The following is a 10,672-nucleotide window of genomic DNA, read 5'->3' on the forward strand; positions in this document are numbered from 1 at the left end:
TAAAATGACAATATTTCATTTGTAAAAATATATAGATCTCAAATTTTTCAGATAACATTTAACATTTTCTGAGCTCTAGAATGTCTATTTTTATGTTTCAAAGACTTTTGGTGTCCTATTATAAAATTTAATAAAAATTACTAGTTATTATCAAGTTTAATGTTTTTAGTGAGTAAAATTGATTCAAGTTAAATTAGTTTAAGTTTGTTAAAAACTCATGTTTTAGGGAATGCGGTGTTCCAGGATTAACTATTTTTCCACATGCAAGCTGTTTGGTTTCAAAATACCTACTTGTCTGGGATGGTATTTCATATGTTTAAGGCAGATTCAGATCACTCATGACACTCAGGTAAATGGCAGCATTGCAAATATTTCCTCCGAACTTCTGTGGGCTTCTGAGTCGCAGATGGCTGCCAAGGGAGGTTTGTCTTTTTGAAAATACAAAATAAACTTCAAAAAGATGTCAAAGTCTCATGTCTACAAGAATCAAGAGGAATAAAATGCAGCAAAAACTGTTCAAAAAATGTTGACTCTGGAAAAGAATATGAGAGAGATCAAATGGATGGTAGAACTCATCGGCTGGTTTAGACCAATTGACTCAGAAATACAATAAGAAAAAAACATATAAGAATGACCAACTGAGGCCTTGTTGAAGGAGGTGTGGCCTTGTTGGAGGAGGTGTGGCCTTGTTGGAGGAGGTGTGGCCTTGTTGGAGGAAATGTGTCACTGTGTAGGCAAGTAGTGTCTCCTAGCTGCCTTTGGATCAAGATGTAGAATCTCTGCTCCTCCTCCAGCATTAATCAGCCTACATGATGCCATGCTTTCCACCATGAAGATAATGGACTGAACCCCCAGCCCTAATTTAATGTTGACTTTTATAATAGTTGCCTTAGTCCTGGTGTCTATTTACAGCAGTAAAACCCTAAAACAGAAGTTGATATCAGAGACTAGGGTATTGCTGTGATAGGCCTGACCATGATTTTGTTTCTATGAATATAGATTTTGGAACTATGAATTTGGAGAGCAGTGGAATATTTTAATTGTGGCTTAATGGGCCATCCTAGTAGAAATATAGAAGACAGTGACTATGAGGATAATTTGAACTCTGGGGGCCTGGCTCAGGGATTTGAGAAGAGAGGAATTTTATTATGTTGCCTGGAGATTCTTAAGTTTGGTGAAGAATGTGATTGTTTTTTGTTGTTTTGTTTTGTCTTTGAAGAGTATACCTGTTTCAAAGGTGAAAAGATTCAGTTTAATTGTATTAATAAAGGAAGTCTCAAAAGCTAAAAAAAAAAAAAAAAAAAAAAAAGAATGACCAACAGAGGGGAATTGCATGCTTGACAACAGCCTAGTCACATCTATAGAACAAAGAATGAATATTTTCTGATCTCATGTTCTAATGACAAAGATTCAGATATTACTATATATAAGAAAGTAAACAGGTTCTGATTACGAAATAGTTTCAATATTTCTTATAACCTGACATCTGTATTTTACAAGTATTGTATTAGGATACAAATATTTGAAAATATGTAGAAAATATAAAACCAAAAAACCAAAAAGAGACTTGAACAAAACAGAAGATACACAAGATACACATTTTAATAAATTATATTGAGTGACATTATATGGACTACCCAAAAAACTTTAAAGAGTTTGATTGACTTATATTTCTTTGTTTACACTTTTGCCATAATTACATAGAAACTCAGGAAACAACTTTTGTGCATTTAAGACAATCAGATTAGAAATACCTTCCCATATTTCTTTTTATTTTTCATTGGGTATTTTGTTTATTTACATTTCCAATGTTATCCCCTTTCTTGGTTTCCCTTCTGCAAATCACCTATCCCACCCCACCTACCCCTGCTACTATGAGGATGCTCCCCCATCTACACACCTCACATTTCTCAATTAAATCATCTAGTTTTTGGAAATATCATCTCAGACATCACAGTAGTAGCACATATGTTATTTGCTTTATTACTACAGTACAGTACCTGATTAAAAACAACAAGCAATCTAGAGGTGACTTAAATGGAAAATTTTGGCCATAAAACATTTTGTCAAGAATTTTTACATGGATTAAAAAAGCATTGCATAAAGTAAACAGAAATCTCACAAAATTGCACTAAGGGAATAAAAAGTTAGTTTAATATAACAACTATGATTTCATATGAGTAAACCACCAGTTGAGGAAGTGTGTTCTGTTTGTAAAAAAATGACTCACAGAGGGGTAAGGGATTATTCACTGCCGAATGGCTGAGAAACACCTAAAGAAATGTTCAACATCTTTAGTCATAAGGGAAATGCAAATCAAAACAACCCTGAGATTTCACCTCACACCAGTGAGAATGGCTAAGACCAAAAACTCAGGTGACAGCAAATGCTGGCGAGGATGCGGAGAAAGAGGAACACTCCTCCATTGTTGGTGCGATTGCAGACTGGTACAACCATTCTGGAAATCAGTCTGGAGGTTCCTCAGAAAATTGGACATTGAAATGCCTGAGGATCCAGCTATACCTCTCTTGGGCATATACCCAAAAGATGCCCCAACATATAAAAAAGACACGTGCTCCACTATGTTCATCGCAGCCTTATTTATAATAGCCAGAAGCTGGAAAGAAACCAGATGCCCTTCAACAGAGGAATGGATACAGAAAATGTGGTACATCTACACAATGGAATATTACTCAGCTATCAAAAACAATGACTTTATGAAATTCGTAGGCAAATGGTTGGAACTGGAAAATATCATCCTGAGTGAGGTAACCCAATCACAGAAAAACACACATGGTATGCACTCATTGATAAGTGGCTACTAGCCCAAATGCTTGAATTACCCTAGATGCCTAGAAAAAAATGAAATTCAAGATTCATGATCAAAATGTGAAAGCTTCACTCCTTCTTTAAAAGGGGAACAAGAATACCCTTGGCAGGGAAGAGAGAGGCAAAGATTAAAACAGACACAGAAGGAACACCCATTCAGAGCCTGCCCCACATGTGGCCCATACATATACAGCCACCCAATTAGACAAGATGGATGAAGCAAAGAAGTGCAGACTGACAGGAGCCGGATGTAGATCGCTCCTGAGAGACACAGCCAGAATACAGCAAACACAGAGGCGAATGCCAGGAGCAAACCACTGAACTGAGAATAGGACCCCCGTTGAAGGAATCAAAGAAAGAACTGGAAGAGCTTGAAGGGGCTCGAGACCCCATATGTACAACAATGCCAAGCAACCAGAGCTTCCAGGGACTAAGCCACTACCTAAAGACTATACATGGACTGACCCTGGACTCTGACCTCATAGGTAGCAATGAATATCCTAGTAAGAGCACCAGTGGAAGGGGAAGCCCTGGGTCCTGCTAAGACTGAACCCCCCCCCCCCGTGAATTAGATTGTTGGGGGGAGGTCGGCATTGGGGAGGGGAACACCCATAAAGAAGGGGAGGGGGGAGGGGGATGTTTGCCCGGAAAGTGGGAGAGGGAATAACACTCGAAATGTAATGAAAATCAAATACTTAGTTCTTCAGTGTATATGCATTAATTTTCCAAGAAGTTGAGTGTGTTTATACTTTGTTATTTTAGTGAATATTTACAAGAAGGCTTCAAAAGTGCAGACAGATGTGTAGTAGAGCATGCCACAGACAACAGCTCTGGGTTACTGACTATAGTTTCCATAAAATTCTCTGTTGATAAGTTCATTTTCTGGCCTTTCATTAACTAGAATACTACACAGGAAGTATGCCTACTGATAAAGATGAATATAAGTAGTCTTTAAAAAACTATTTTCCCTCTTGCTCTTTGTTCTTCCTTCTCTGCTCCCTTGACCTCTCCCCTGTCCCTTCTTTCCCCATCACATCCCCCTCCTTCCACGTGCCCATGGTCAGCCTTCTTTCCTTTACTCTCCTCTTCTTCTCTCATTAAACCTATCCACGTGGAAAAAAATAAAAAACAAAAACTGAGAAACACCTAAAGAAATGTTCAACACCTTTAGTCATAAGGGAAATGCATATCAAAACAACCCTGAGATTTCACCTCACACCAGTGAGAATGGCTAAGATCAAAAACTCAGGTGACAGCAGATGCTGGCGAAGATGCGGAGAAAGAGGAACACTCCTCCATTGTTGGTGGGATTGCAAACTGGTACAACCATTCTGGAAATCAGTCTGGAGGTTCCTCAGAAAATTGGACATTGAAATGCCTGAGGATCCAGCTATACCTCTCTTGGGCATATACCCAAAAGATGCCCCAACATATAAAAAAGACACGTGCTCCACTATGTTCATTGCAGCCTTATTTATAATAGCCAGAAGCTGGAAAGAACCCAGATGCCCTTCAACAGAGGAATGGATACAGAAAATGTGGTACATCTACACAATGGAATATTACTCAGCTATCAAAAACAACGGCTTTATGAAATTCGTAGGCAAATGGTTGGAATTGGAAAATATCATCCTGAGTGAGCTAACCCAATCACAGAAAGACATACATGGTATGCACTCACTGATAAGTGGCTATTAGCCCAAATGCTTGAATTACCCTAGATGCCTAGAAAAAAATGAAACTCAAGACGGGTGATCAAAATGTGAATGCTTCACTCCTTCTCTAAAAGGGGAACAAGAATACCCTTGGCAGGGAAGAGAGAGGCAAAGATTAAAACAGAGACTGAAGGAACACCCATTCAGAGCCTGCCCCACATGTGGCCCATACATATACAGCCACCCAATTAGACAAGATGGATGAAGCAAAGAAGTTCAGACCGACAGGAGCCGGATGTAGATCGCTCCTGAGAGACACAGCCAGAATACAGCAAATACATAGGCGAATGCCAGCAGCAAACCACTGAACTGAGAACGGGACCCCCGTTGAAGGAATCAGAGAAAGAACTGGAAGAGCTTGAAGGGGCTCGAGACCCCATATGTACAACAATGCCAAGCAACCAGAGCTTCCAGGACTAAGTCACTGCCCAAAGACTATTCATGGACTGACCCTGGGCTCCAACCTCATAGGTAGCAATGAATAGCCTAGTAAGAGCACCAGTGGAAGGGGAAGCCCTTGGTCCTACCAAGACTGAACCCCCAGTGAACGTGATTGTTGGGGGGATGGCAGTAATGGTGGGAGGATTTGGAGGGGAACACCCATATCGAAGGGGAGAGGGAGGGGCTAGGGAGATGTTGGCATGGAAACCGGGTAGGGGAATAACAATCAAAATGTAAATAAGAAATACTCAAGTTAATAAAGATGGGGGGAAAAAAACAAATAGCTTTTTTTAGATAGGGATGGGACTTTGTGTTTACTTCCCTGTCTCTGTGATCGGATTTGTCTGTTTTGAACCTATATAGGTCATGGGTGTCACAGTCTGTATGAGTTCATATGTCTTTGAATTTCCTTGTGTCTGAAAGATATTATTCCCCTGGTATCATCCACCAAATATGGCTCTTACAATCTTTCTGTCTCTCCTCTTCCGCGATGAGTGATTGATCCTTGACATGAAGGGTTTGATAAAGACATGCCAAGTGTTGCCAAATGCTCCAAAGATTCTCCTGCTCCTCATACCACCCAGCTGTGGGTCTCTCTCCTAGTTAATTTGTACTGCAAGAGGAGTAAGCAATGTTCTGATCTATGGGTATAAAAATTTGTTGTCAGAAGTCACCTGATTTCTATGTGTCTTTAATGAACTAATAGTAGTAACCTTTCCTCTAGAGCCTATAACTAACTAGTCACAGCTTCTATGATACTATATTTAAATACAGCTTCCTTCAGTTATAATAAACACATTAATTTGTAAATGATGCAAATAATAATCAAAATAGTTTAATAATGAGATTTACTGTGCAAAATGACCTTTTAGATCAACAGTAAAATTTGAAAATGTTCCAGAAAAAAGGAGTTAGGTTAGACTTGGTGATTTTTCTTCTGTTGAAATTGGAAACCAGAAGGTAATGATGACTAATTACAAGGAATTGAGGGTCCTGTGATATTTATTAATTCAATACAATTAGTATCTAAAATAATTATATTTATGGTCTATTCCGCAATGGTGTATAGTCTACCCAGCAAATCAATTGCTTATTTTTATCATTCTTTGTCTCCTTTAAATTCAGCTGACTTCACTCAGCAGATTTTGAAATTGCCCTCAAAGCCACCTACTGATAGCATACTTTAGCTTTTCATTTAATGCAATGATTAGAATTCTCTACCTCTAGCCTCTGGAGCACTCCCTCTATAATTGTACTTCTCTAATTACACTACTCTACAGAGTAAACTGATGTCCACTATGAAGCTCAAGAATAAGGGAGACCAAAATGTGGATGCATCAGTCCTTGCAAGGGGGAACAAAATAATCACAGGGGGAAAAACAGGGACAAAGAGTGGAGCAGAGACTGAAGGAAAATTCATCCAGAGACTGCTCCACGCGGGGATCCTTCCTATATACAGTCATCAAACCCAGTCACTATTGTTGATGCCAAAAAGTGCTTGCTGACAGGAGACTGATATGGATGTCTCCTGAGAATCTCTGCCAAAGCTTAACTGATATAGACTAAGAGACTTGCAGCTAACCATCAGACTGAGCAAGGGTAATGCAAAGGAGGAGTTAGAGAAAAGACTGAAGGAGCTGATGGTGTTTGCATCCTCATAGGAAGAACAACGATATCAACCAACCAGACACCCCAGAGCTCCCAGGGACTGAACCACCAACCAAAGAGTACACATGGAGTGACCCATGACCCAGCCATATATGTAGCAGAGAATGGCCTTCTTGGGCATCAATGGGAGGAGAGGCCCGTGGACCTGTGAAGGCTGGATGCCCCACTGTAGGAGAATGCCAGGGTATTGAGGTGGGAATGGGTGGGTGGGAGGGAGACCATCCTCACAGAAGGAAGGGAAGTGGACTGGGAGAGGGGTATCTGGGAAAAGGGATTACATTTGAAATGTAAGTACATAAAATATCCAGTAAAAACAATAATGAAATAGCATGGCCACTTAGTGACATTCAATTCATCTCCTTGGAGCTATGTCACTAACTGCCAAAATCAACATTACATTGGGCAAAATTAAAGAGGCAAGAAAGATATTCAGATTATTTTAAGATAACAGAGAAGTCAAGCTCCTCTTCAACAAAGGAAATTATTTCAAAGTTTAAAGTGCTGGATTTAAGAGGAAGTTGACTACCATGTATAAAACTTCCCTTTGTGACAAGAGTTTTAAATTTTGCATAAAATTCTGTGCCTCTTATTCTCCCAAGTAGGGCAGTGTCTTTTCCCCCTTTTTATTATTGTTTTATTTATTTATATTTCAATCTTGTCCCCCTTCCAGGTCTCCCCTCTGGAAATTCCCCATCCTCTCCCCCTTCCTCTTTGCCTGTAAGATGGTTTTCCCCCACTCCCCTACCCACTCACACCTCACTCCTCTCCCCTTCTCTGGGAAACAAGCCTCCACAGGACCAAGCACCTCTTTTCCCACAGATACCAGATAAGGCCATCCTCTGCTACATATGTAGCTGGGGCTGTGGATCTGTTCATGTGTACTCTTTGTGTTGATGGTTTAGTCCCTGAGAGTTGGGGGAGGGAGTGGTTAGTTGGTATTGTTTTTCTTCTTATGGAGTTGCAATACCCTTCAGCTCCTTCAGTCCCCCTTCCATAACTCTTCCACTGGGTCTCCAGGTTCAGTCTAATGAATGCCTATGAATATCTTCATAGTTATCGGTTAGGTGCTGGCAGAATCTCTCACAGGACAGCTATCTAGGCTCCTGTCTGCAAGCACTACTTGGCATCAGCAATAGTGTTGGGTTTAGGTGTCTACTAATGGGATGGGTCTCGAGGTGAGGCAGACTTTGGATGCCTTGTCCTCTAATGGAGAAGAAAATAGGGACAATATTTCCTCTGTGATTACATCTCTAATACATCACCTCCAGATCCTTTAACATCCGACTGAATGGAAGATTAGGAGGTATCTTTAAAAATAATTATGTATCCAAAGTTTGAGAAAATTTTTCACAAATTTTCTAAAGGAAATCCTCTGTAAGGAAAAGGGCAACAGAAGTAAGCTTGCCCAACACCAATTCTCATTTAAGGAAATCTTCAGGCTTTATTGGTGATGTTTAAGGACATTTCATCCACTGTTACCTTAAACGAAAGAGGTATAAATATACTTACAAGTACTTAATTTTCTCATTACAGGTCTATCGAGAAGAAAGTTTAAAATAAGGGAACCACAGACAAAATATTATTATAATAATAAACCAAAAATTTTAAAGAGCTTTTTGGGAGTTGACATTTTTGAAAGTGATTTTTACATATCAATTACAATAAATATATTCATAGTATCATACTTATATTTTCCAGAGATAGTATTATTTTCCTTTATATATTTAAAAATGACATAACAAAATATATTTTTCCTACACAATAATATTAGAGAAAGGGACGCAGAAGGTAGCTGAGAATTTCACAATTACAATCATTGAAGAAATCTTTAGAATGATTTCAGGTGCTCTGAGACCCCTGTTTTCACACATGTCTCTTCTCTCCTTTAACTAAACTGTGTAACATTCAAAGCTACTATAAACCTGATGAGGGAAAGTATGTAATCAAAGACAATATGACAACTTAGTTTCCAAGGGATTGACTCCACACAGTCTGAGGGGAACTACAGCTCTGCCTTGCCATTTGTCTAAATTCTCCAATCAATTTTATATAAATATCAACATATTCTTTTTCATTGAGTCATCTTATGAAAGGGCAAGCAACTGTTTTAAAGGCTCAGCATTGCTTATCTCAAGGTCATTAAATTCTTGAAATCTTAGGTTCTTTTAATGTGAGTAATTACGGCGCTTTCATTTATTTGCCATGACTATTGAATTAGAAGTTTTGCCATTTACTTAGAATAATGCCATCATGATTAAGTGTGCAATCGTAAAAATTAGCATTTGAAACTTAAAGAGGTATTTTTTATTGGATAGTTTATGTATTTACATCTCAAATGTTTATCCCCTTTCCCCTGCAAAACCTTATCCTATCCCCCACTCACCCTGCTACTATGAAGTTGCTCCCCCTCAACCACCCAGTCCCACCTCACCACCCTGGCATTCCCCTGCACTGGGGCATCGAGTAGTCACAAAACCAAGGGCCTCTCCTCCCATTGATGCCAGATAAGGCCATCCTCTGCCACATATGCAGCTGGAGACATAGAGAGACAAGACTCTTACTTACTCTAGGCAAGCATCCTATTTACAACCTACCATTAGCACACTCCTCCCTGAATGTCCTCCCTGGCTCTGCAGGATCAGTTGCGGTACAATGATGACAGGATGTCATGAGATTTTACAAATATTCCTACTCTCAGCATATATTATCTCAAAATTTGCCTGCCCATCAAACCTACCACTTCTATTTCTTGTTCATTGTTTATGAAAAGCATATAGAGCACAGTTAATTTGAAGGAAATTTGCATTGTTTGACAAATGTATTTTTATAAATGTCAACTTTACATCTGTTGGTTTTACGTTTTTATTACTTAAATTAATTAAGTTTAAATGAACACAAAACTCAGAGATTTACCTTGGCTTCTCTTGTTGCTTTAGAAATTTCAGCACAGGACATTGAATCACTGTATCACCCTGGATTCTCCAAGGTGGCTGTGAGTCCTGCAAAGATGGTTGGAAGTTGATGTGTTACAGGTTCTCAGGCACCAGGCATTTTATTGTCAAGATATGAGAAAAAGCAATGTATGTCAAAATTGTAGAAAGGCTATGTCATTGCTCCAAGCAGATTAAGGGGAGAGATGTTTTCAGATTCCAGCAGCACTGATCCTGTAACCTCTCAGCCACTACTGACTCTTGACTTGGGCAGTGGAAATTATAGTCCTTGAACACTCTTGCTTCGAGGATTTGTTGAATGACCAGAGTATTAAAAGCTGCAGCTGACACTGAATTACCACATGCCTCTCAGATGGAGGAAAAGGACAAGACGTTTTATTCCATCATACCCTACAAGTACAGGCACAATGTGTTCACAAAACTATAAAAGCAGCCTCTCAAGCAGAATGACAGCCTCAACTTCAGTGGCTATCCCTTTATCTCATCCTCAGCCTCTTGATCATGAGCAACCTGCACTTATATTTTGTTTGATATTAGAATACTTAATTATTTCTTAAAGTATAAAGCCAAGTTGGCCTAAGTGTTCTTTAGACACAGAAGTGGAACTGCTTATTTGTCAAGTAATTCAATCATGGCAATTTCTTCACTTCTATAAATCAATCATTTCTCTGCCTTCTCCCTGGCTTCCTTTAACACCTGGCATCTCCAGGTTGCCTTACTTATGTCACCGTGGACTGTTGCTTCTCTAGCACATCTTGTACTCTATCATGGATGTTAATGAATCCAATATACTTTCTTGATAAATCCTACAAAAGATGTGATTATAATTTTGCTAGATGCTGTCTCTTCTACCAAGTGCAGTTTCTGAGTGTTAGGACTCCATAAGATGCAGTTTCTACCTCTTTAATGGGCACACAAAAAAAGGAGCCATCCCCATTTTAAATGAGTCTATAGTTTACATGTACAGACTTGGTCTTATGTGTTGAGTAGATGATATTTTTACAATATTAGCTTCTTTTTGAATACAATACATTCTTCTTTTCAAATACAATAGAAATAAAATTTTCG

The sequence above is a fragment of the Rattus norvegicus genome, chromosome 15, assembly GCF_021556685.1.
Source record: "Rattus norvegicus strain SHRSP/BbbUtx chromosome 15, alternate assembly SHRSP_T2T, whole genome shotgun sequence".
Lineage (NCBI taxonomy): Eukaryota > Metazoa > Chordata > Mammalia > Rodentia > Muridae > Rattus > Rattus norvegicus.